Raw genomic sequence first — 10,721 nt, 5'->3', positions numbered from 1 at the left:
GGTTATTAACATGTTGATATGGTTGTGATTTTTTTTCTGACTGCGGTTTCAAAACCATGCACCAGAATCCACTTCTTTCAACTCAGTAATACATTTTGGATGTGTACCTAGAGTTTAAAGCAGAAAAAACGGAACTTTTAGAATTTTCATTTTTTGACCAAAACGACAGCCCCGGGGGTTATAAACATGTTGATATGGTTGTGATTTTTTTTCTGACTGCGGTTTCAAAACCATGCACCAGAATCCACTTCTTTCAACTCAGTAATACATTTTGGATGTGTACCTAGAGTTTAAAGCAGAAAAAACGGAACTTTTAGAATTTTCATTTTTTGACCAAAACAACAGCCCCGGGGGTTATTAACATGTTGATATGGTTGTGATTTTTTTCTGACTGCGGTTTCAAAACCATGCACCAGAATCCACTTCTTTCAACTCAGTAATACATTTTGGATGTGTACCTAGAGTTTAAAGCAGAAAAAACGGAACTTTTAGAATTTTCATTTTTTGACCAAAACGACAGCCCCGGGGGTTATAAACATGTTGATATGGTTGTGATTTTTTTTCTGACTGCGGTTTCAAAACCATGCACCAGAATCCACTTCTTTCAACTCAGTTATACATTTTGGATGTGTACCTAGAGTTTAAAGCAGAAAAAACGGAACTTTTAGAATTTTCATTTTTTTGACCAAAACGACAGCCCCGGGGGTTATAAACATGTTGATATGGTTGTGATTTTTTTTCTGACTGCGGTTTCAAAACCATGCACCAGAATCCACTTCTTTCAACTCAGTAATACATTTTGGATGTGTACCTAGAGTTTAAAGCAGAAAAAACGGAACTTTTAGAATTTTCATTTTTTGACCAAAACGACAGCCCCGGGGGTTATTAACATGTTGATATGGTTGTGATTTTTTTTCTGACTGCGGTTTTAAAACCATGCACCAGAATCCACTTCTTTCAACTCAGTAATACATTTTGGATGTGTACCTAGAGTTTAAAGCAGAAAAAACGGAACTTTTAGAATTTTCATTTTTTGACCAAAACGACAGCCCCGGGGATTATAAACATGTTGATATGGTTGTGATTTTTTTTCTGACTGCGGTTTCAAAACCATGCACCAGAATCCACTTCTTTCAACTCAGTAATACATTTTGGACGTGTACCTAGAGTTTAAAGCAGAAAAAACGGAACTTTTATATTTTTCATTTTTTGACCAAAACGACAGCCCCGGGGGTTATAAACATGTTGATATGGTTGTGATTTTTTTTCTGACTGCGGTTTCAAAACCATGCACCAAAATCCACTTCTTTCAGCTCAGTTATACATTTTGGATGTGTACCTAGAGTTTAAAGCAGAAAAAACTGAACTTTTAGAATTTTCATTTTTTGACCAAAACGACAGCCCCGGGGGTTATTAACATGTTGATATGGTTGTGATTTTTTTTCTGACTGCGGTTTCAAAACCATGCACCAGAATCCACTTCTTTCAACTCAGTTATACATTTTGGATGTGTACCTAGAGTTTAAAGCAGAAAAAACGGAACTTTTAGAATTTTCATTTTTTGACCAAAACGACAGCCCCGGGGGTTATTAACATGTTGATATGGTTGTGATTTTTTTTCTGACTGCGGTTTTAAAACCATGCACCAGAATCCACTTCTTTCAACTCAGTAATACATTTTGGATGTGTACCTAGAGTTTAAAGCAGAAAAAACGGAACTTTTAGAATTTTCATTTTTTTGACCAAAACGACAGCCCCGGGGGTTATAAACATGTTGATATGGTTGTGATTTTTTTTCTGACTGCGGTTTCAAAACCATGCACCAGAATCCACTTCTTTCAACTCAGTAATACATTTTGGATGTGTACCTAGAGTTTAAAGCAGAAAAAACGGAACTTTTAGAATTTTCATTTTTTGACCAAAACGACAGGCCCGGGGGTTATTAACATGTTGATATGGTTGTGATTTTTTTTCTGACTGCGGTTTTAAAACCATGCACCAGAATCCACTTCTTTCAACTCAGTAATACATTTTGGATGTGTACCTAGAGTTTAAAGCAGAAAAAACGGAACTTTTAGAATTTTCATTTTTTGACCAAAACGACAGCCCCGGGGATTATAAACATGTTGATATGGTTGTGATTTTTTTTCTGACTGTGGTTTCAAAACCATGCACCAGAATCCACTTCTTTCAACTCAGTAATACATTTTGGACGTGTACCTAGAGTTTAAAGCAGAAAAAACGGAACTTTTATATTTTTCATTTTTTGACCAAAACGACAGCCCCGGGGGTTATAAACATGTTGATATGGTTGTGATTTTTTTTCTGACTGCGGTTTCAAAACCATGCACCAAAATCCACTTCTTTCAACTCAGTAATACATTTTGGATGTGTACCTAGAGTTTAAAGCAGAAAAAACGGAACTTTTGGAATTTTCATTTTTTGACCAAAACAACAGCCCCGGGGGTTATTAACATGTTGATATGGTTGTGATTTTTTTTCTGACCGCGGTTTCAAAAGCATGCACCAGAATCCACTTATTTCAACTCAGTAATACATTTTGGATGTGTACCTAGAGTTTAAAGCAGAAAAAACGGAACTTTTAGAATTTTCATTTTTTGACCAAAACGACAGCCCCGGGGGTTATTAACATGTTGATATGGTTGTGATTTTTTTTCTGACTGCGGTTTCAAAACCATGCACCAGAATCCACTTCTTTCAACTCAGTAATACATTTTGGATGTGTACCTAGAGTTTAAAGCAGAAAAAACGGAACTTTTAGATTTTTCATTTTTTGACCAAAACGACAGCCCCGGGGGTTATAAACATGTTGATATGGTTGTGATTTTTTTTTCTGACTGCGGTTTCAAAACCATGCACCAGAATCCACTTCTTTCAACTCAGTTATACATTTTGGATGTGTACCTAGAGTTTAAAGCAGAAAAAACAGAACTTTTAGAATTTTCATTTTTTGACCAAAACGACAGCCCCGGGGGTTATAAACATGTTGATATGGATGTGATTTTTTTTCTGACTGCGGTTTCAAAAGCATGCACCAGAATCCACTTATTTCAACTCAGTAATACATTTTGGATGTGTACCTAGAGTTTAAAGCAGAAAAAAAACGGAACTTTTAGAATTTTCATTTTTTGTCCAAAACGACAGCCCCGGGGGTTATTAACATGTTGATATGGTTGTGATTTTTTTTCTGACTGCGGTTTCAAAACCATGCACCAGAATCCACTTCTTTCAACTCAGTAATACATTTTGGATGTGTACCTAGAGTTTAAAGCAGAAAAAACGGAACTTTTATATTTTTCATTTTTTGACCAAAACGACAGCCCCGGGGGTTATAAACATGTTGATATGGTTGTGATTTTTTTTCTGACTGCGGTTTCAAAACCATGCACCAGAATCCACTTCTTTCAACTCAGTTATACATTTTGGATGTGTACCTAGAGTTTAAAGCAGAAAAAACGGAACTTTTAGAATTTTCATTTTTTGACCAAAACGACAGCCCCGGGGGTTATTAACATGTTGATATGGTTGTGATTTTTTTTCTGACTGCGGTTTCAAAACCATGCACCAGAATCCACTTCTTTCAACTCAGTTATACATTTTGGATGTGTACCTAGAGTTTAAAGCAGAAAAAACGGAACTTTTAGAATTTTCATTTTTTGACCAAAACGACAGCCCCGGGGGTTATTAACATGTTGATATGGTTGAGATTTTTTTTCTGACTGCGGTTTCAAAAGCATGCACCAGAATCCACTTATTTCAACTCAGTAATACATTTTGGATGTGTACCTAGAGTTTAAAGCAGAAAAAACAGAACTTTTAGAATTTTCATTTTTTGACCAAAACGACAGCCCCGGGGGTTATTAACATGTTGATATGGTTGTGATTTTTTTTCTGACTGCGGTTTTAAAACCATGCACCAGAATCCACTTCTTTCAACTCAGTTATACATTTTGGATGTGTACCTAGAGTTTAAAGCAGAAAAAACAGAACTTTTAGAATTTTCATTTTTTGACCAAAACGACAGCCCCGGGGGTTATAAACATGTTGATATGGATGTGATTTTTTTTATAACTGCGGTTTCAAAACCATGCTCCAGAATCCACTTCTTTCAACTCAGTAATACATTTCGGATGTGTACCTAGAGTTTAAAGCAGAAAAAACGGAACTTTTAGAATTTTCATTTTTTGACCAAAACGACAGCCCCGGGGGTTATTAACATGTTGATATGGTTGTGATTTTTTTTCTGACTGCGGTTTCAAAAGCATGCACCAGAATCCACTTATTTCAACTCAGTAATACATTTTGGATGTGTACCTAGAGTTTAAAGCAGAAAAAACTGAACTTTTAGAATTTTCATTTTTTGACCAAAACGACAGCCCCGGGGGTTATTAACATGTTGATATGGTTGTGATTTTTTTTCTGACTGCGGTTTCAAAACCATGCACCAGAATCCACTTCTTTCAACTCAGTAATACATTTTGGATGTGTACCTAGAGTTTAAAGCAGAAAAAACGGAACTTTTATATTTTTCATTTTTTGACCAAAACGACAGCCCCGGGGGTTATAAACATGTTGATATGGTTGTGATTTTTTTCCTGACTGCGGTTTCAAAACCATGCACCAGAATCCACTTCTTTCAACTCAGTTATACATTTTGGATGTGTACCTAGAGTTTAAAGCAGAAAAAACGGAACTTTTAGAATTTTCATTTTTTGACCAAAACGACAGCCCCGGGGGTTATTAACATGTTGATATGGTTGTGATTTTTTTTCTGACTGCGGTTTCAAAACCATGCACCAGAATCCACTTCTTTCAACTCAGTTATACATTTTGGATGTGTACCTAGAGTTTAAAGCAGAAAAAACGGAACTTTTAGAATTTTCATTTTTTGACCAAAACGACAGCCCCGGGGGTTATTAACATGTTGATATGGTTGTGATTTTTTTTCTGACTGCGGTTTCAAAAGCATGCACCAGAATCCACTTATTTCAACTCAGTAATACATTATGGATGTGTACCTAGAGTTTAAAGCAGAAAAAACAGAACTTTTAGAATTTTCATTTTTTGACCAAAACGACAGCCCCGGGGGTTATTAACATGTTGATATGGTTGTGATTTTTTTTCTGACTGCGGTTTCAAAACCATGCACCAGAATCCACTTCTTTCAACTCAGTAATACATTTTGGATGTGTACCTAGAGTTTAAAGCAGAAAAAACGGAACTTTTAGAATTTTCATTTTTTGACCAAAACGACAGCCCCGGGGGTTATAAACATGTTGATATGGTTGTGATTTTTTTTCTGACTGCGGTTTCAAAACCATGCACCAGAATCCACTTCTTTAAACTCAGTAATACATTTTGGATGTGTACCTAGAGTTTAAAGCAGAAAAAACGGAACTTTTAGAATTTTCATTTTTTGACCAAAACAACAGCCCCGGGGGTTATAAACATGTTGATATGGTTGTGATTTTTTTTCTGACTGCGGTTTCAAAACCATGCACCAGAATCCACTTCTTTCAACTCAGTTATACATTTTGGATGTGTACCTAGAGTTTAAAGCAGAAAAAACGGAACTTTTAGAATTTTCATTTTTTGACCAAAACGACAGCCCCGGGGGTTATAAACATGTTTATATGGTTGTGATTTTTTTCCTGACTGCGGTTTCAAAACCATGCACCAGAATCCACTTCTTTCAACTCAGTTATACATTTTGGATGTGTACCTAGAGTTTAAAGCAGAAAAAACGGAACTTTTAGATTTTTCATTTTTTGACCAAAACGACAGCCCCGGGGGTTATAAACATGTTGATATGGTTGTGATTTTTTTTCTGACTGCGGTTTCAAAACCATGCACCAGAATCCACTTCTTTCAACTCAGTTATACATTTTGGATGTGTACCTAGAGTTTAAAGCAGAAAAAACGGAACTTTTAGAATTTTCATTTTTTGACCAAAACGACAGCCCCGGGGGTTATAAACATGTTGATATGGATGTGTTTTTTTTTCTGACTGCGGTTTCAAAACCATGCACCAGAATCCACTTCTTTCAACACAGTAATACATTTTGGATGTGTACCTAGAGTTTAAAGCAGAAAAAACGGAACTTTTAGAATTTTCATTTTTTGACCAAAACGACAGCCCCGGGGGTTATTAACATGTTGATATGGTTGTGATTTTTTTTCTGACTGCGGTTTCAAAACCATGCACCAGAATCCACTTCTTTCAACTCAGTAATACATTTTGGATGTGTACCTAGAGTTTAAAGCAGAAAAAACGGAACTTTTAGAATTTTCATTTTTTGACCAAAACGACAGCCCCGGGGGTTATAAACATGTTGATATGGTTGTGATTTTTTTTCTGACTGCGGTTTCAAAACCATGCACCAGAATCCACTTCTTTCAACTCAGTAATACATTTTGGATGTGTACCTAGAGTTTAAAGCAGAAAAAACGGAACTTTTAGAATTTTCATTTTTTGACCAAAACAACAGCCCCGGGGGTTATTAACATGTTGATATGGTTGTGATTTTTTTCTGACTGCGGTTTCAAAACCATGCACCAGAATCCACTTCTTTCAACTCAGTAATACATTTTGGATGTGTACCTAGAGTTTAAAGCAGAAAAAACGGAACTTTTAGAATTTTCATTTTTTGACCAAAACGACAGCCCCGGGGGTTATAAACATGTTGATATGGTTGTGATTTTTTTTCTGACTGCGGTTTCAAAACCATGCACCAGAATCCACTTCTTTCAACTCAGTTATACATTTTGGATGTGTACCTAGAGTTTAAAGCAGAAAAAACGGAACTTTTAGAATTTTCATTTTTTTGACCAAAACGACAGCCCCGGGGGTTATAAACATGTTGATATGGTTGTGATTTTTTTTCTGACTGCGGTTTCAAAACCATGCACCAGAATCCACTTCTTTCAACTCAGTAATACATTTTGGATGTGTACCTAGAGTTTAAAGCAGAAAAAACGGAACTTTTAGAATTTTCATTTTTTGACCAAAACGACAGCCCCGGGGGTTATTAACATGTTGATATGGTTGTGATTTTTTTTCTGACTGTGGTTTTAAAACCATGCACCAGAATCCACTTCTTTCAACTCAGTAATACATTTTGGATGTGTACCTAGAGTTTAAAGCAGAAAAAACGGAACTTTTAGAATTTTCATTTTTTGACCAAAACGACAGCCCCGGGGATTATAAACATGTTGATATGGTTGTGATTTTTTTTCTGACTGCGGTTTCAAAACCATGCACCAGAATCCACTTCTTTCAACTCAGTAATACATTTTGGACGTGTACCTAGAGTTTAAAGCAGAAAAAACGGAACTTTTATATTTTTCATTTTTTGACCAAAACGACAGCCCCGGGGGTTATAAACATGTTGATATGGTTGTGATTTTTTTTCTGACTGCGGTTTCAAAACCATGCACCAAAATCCACTTCTTTCAGCTCAGTTATACATTTTGGATGTGTACCTAGAGTTTAAAGCAGAAAAAACGGAACTTTTAGAATTTTCATTTTTTGACCAAAACGACAGCCCCGGGGGTTATTAACATGTTGATATGGTTGTGATTTTTTTTCTGACTGCGGTTTCAAAACCATGCACCAGAATCCACTTCTTTCAACTCAGTTATACATTTTGGATGTGTACCTAGAGTTTAAAGCAGAAAAAACGGAACTTTTAGAATTTTCATTTTTTGACCAAAACGACAGCCCCGGGGGTTATTAACATGTTGATATGGTTGTGATTTTTTTTCTGACTGCGGTTTTAAAACCATGCACCAGAATCCACTTCTTTCAACTCAGTAATACATTTTGGATGTGTACCTAGAGTTTAAAGCAGAAAAAACGGAACTTTTAGAATTTTCATTTTTTTGACCAAAACGACAGCCCCGGGGGTTATAAACATGTTGATATGGTTGTGATTTTTTTTCTGACTGCGGTTTCAAAACCATGCACCAGAATCCACTTCTTTCAACTCAGTAATACATTTTGGATGTGTACCTAGAGTTTAAAGCAGAAAAAACGGAACTTTTAGAATTTTCATTTTTTGACCAAAACGACAGCCCCGGGGGTTATTAACATGTTGATATGGTTGTGATTTTTTTTCTGACTGCGGTTTTAAAACCATGCACCAGAATCCACTTCTTTCAACTCAGTAATACATTTTGGATGTGTACCTAGAGTTTAAAGCAGAAAAAACGGAACTTTTAGAATTTTCATTTTTTGACCAAAACGACAGCCCCGGGGATTATAAACATGTTGATATGGTTGTGATTTTTTTTCTGACTGTGGTTTCAAAACCATGCACCAGAATCCACTTCTTTCAACTTAGTAATACATTTTGGACGTGTACCTAGAGTTTAAAGCAGAAAAAACGGAACTTTTATATTTTTCATTTTTTGACCAAAACGACAGCCCCGGGGGTTATAAACATGTTGATATGGTTGTGATTTTTTTTCTGACTGCGGTTTCAAAACCATGCACCAAAATCCACTTCTTTCAACTCAGTAATACATTTTGGATGTGTACCTAGAGTTTAAAGCAGAAAAAACGGAACTTTTGGAATTTTCATTTTTTGACCAAAACGACAGCCCCGGGGGTTATTAACATGTTGATATGGTTGTGATTTTTTTTCTGACTGCGGTTTCAAAAGCATGCACCAGAATCCACTTATTTCAACTCAGTAATACATTTTCGATGTGTACCTAGAGTTTAAAGCAGAAAAAACGGAACTTTTAGAATTTTCATTTTTTGACCAAAACGACAGCCCCGGGGGTTATTAACATGTTGATATGGTTGTGATTTTTTTTCTGACTGCGGTTTCAAAACCATGCACCAGAATCCACTTCTTTCAACTCAGTAATACATTTTGGATGTGTACCTAGAGTTTAAAGCAGAAAAAACGGAACTTTTAGATTTTTCATTTTTTGACCAAAACGACAGCCCCGGGGGTTATAAACATGTTGATATGGTTGTGATTTTTTTTTCTGACTGCGGTTTCAAAACCATGCACCAGAATCCACTTCTTTCAACTCAGTTATACATTTTGGATGTGTACCTAGAGTTTAAAGCAGAAAAAACAGAACTTTTAGAATTTTCATTTTTTGACCAAAACGACAGCCCCGGGGGTTATAAACATGTTGATATGGATGTGATTTTTTTTCTGACTGCGGTTTCAAAAGCATGCACCAGAATCCACTTATTTCAACTCAGTAATACATTTTGGATGTGTACCTAGAGTTTAAAGCAGAAAAAAAACGGAACTTTTAGAATTTTCATTTTTTGTCCAAAACGACAGCCCCGGGGGTTATTAACATGTTGATATGGTTGTGATTTTTTTTCTGACTGCGGTTTCAAAACCATGCACCAGAATCCACTTCTTTCAACTCAGTAATACATTTTGGATGTGTACCTAGAGTTTAAAGCAGAAAAAACAGAACTTTTAGAATTTTCATTTTTTGACCAAAACGACAGCCCCGGGGGTTATAAACATGTTGATATGGATGTGATTTTTTTTCTGACTGCGGTTTCAAAAGCATGCACCAGAATCCACTTATTTCAACTCAGTAATACATTTTGGATGTGTACCTAGAGTTTAAAGCAGAAAAAAAACGGAACTTTTAGAATTTTCATTTTTTGTCCAAAACGACAGCCCCGGGGGTTATTAACATGTTGATATGGTTGTGATTTTTTTTCTGACTGCGGTTTCAAAACCATGCACCAGAATCCACTTCTTTCAACTCAGTAATACATTTTGGATGTGTACCTAGAGTTTAAAGCAGAAAAAACGGAACTTTTATATTTTTCATTTTTTGACCAAAACGACAGCCCCGGGGGTTATAAACATGTTGATATGGTTGTGATTTTTTTTCTGACTGCGGTTTCAAAACCATGCACCAGAATCCACTTCTTTCAACTCAGTTATACATTTTGGATGTGTACCTAGAGTTTAAAGCAGAAAAAACGGAACTTTTAGAATTTTCATTTTTTGACCAAAACGACAGCCCCGGGGGTTATTAACATGTTGATATGGTTGTGATTTTTTTTCTGACTGCGGTTTCAAAACCATGCACCAGAATCCACTTCTTTCAACTCAGTTATACATTTTGGATGTGTACCTAGAGTTTAAAGCAGAAAAAACGGAACTTTTAGAATTTTCATTTTTTGACCAAAACGACAGCCCCGGGGGTTATTAACATGTTGATATGGTTGAGATTTTTTTTCTGACTGCGGTTTCAAAAGCATGCACCAGAATCCACTTATTTCAACTCAGTAATACATTTTGGATGTGTACCTAGAGTTTAAAGCAGAAAAAACAGAACTTTTAGAATTTTCATTTTTTGACCAAAACGACAGCCCCGGGGGTTATTAACATGTTGATATGGTTGTGATTTTTTTTCTGACTGCGGTTTTAAAACCATGCACCAGAATCCACTTCTTTCAACTCAGTTATACATTTTGGATGTGTACCTAGAGTTTAAAGCAGAAAAAAACAGAACTTTTAGAATTTTCATTTTTTGACCAAAACGACAGCCCCGGGGGTTATAAACATGTTGATATGGATGTGATTTTTTTTATAACTGCGGTTTCAAAACCATGCTCCAGAATCCACTTCTTTCAACTCAGTAATACATTTCGGATGTGTACCTAGAGTTTAAAGCAGAAAAAACGGAACTTTTAGAATTTTCAT

The sequence above is a fragment of the Crinia signifera genome, unplaced genomic scaffold, assembly GCF_055691185.1.
Source record: "Crinia signifera unplaced genomic scaffold, ASM5569118v1 HAP2_SCAFFOLD_231, whole genome shotgun sequence".
Lineage (NCBI taxonomy): Eukaryota > Metazoa > Chordata > Amphibia > Anura > Myobatrachidae > Crinia > Crinia signifera.
Note: the sequence above shows the minus strand (reverse complement) of the source record.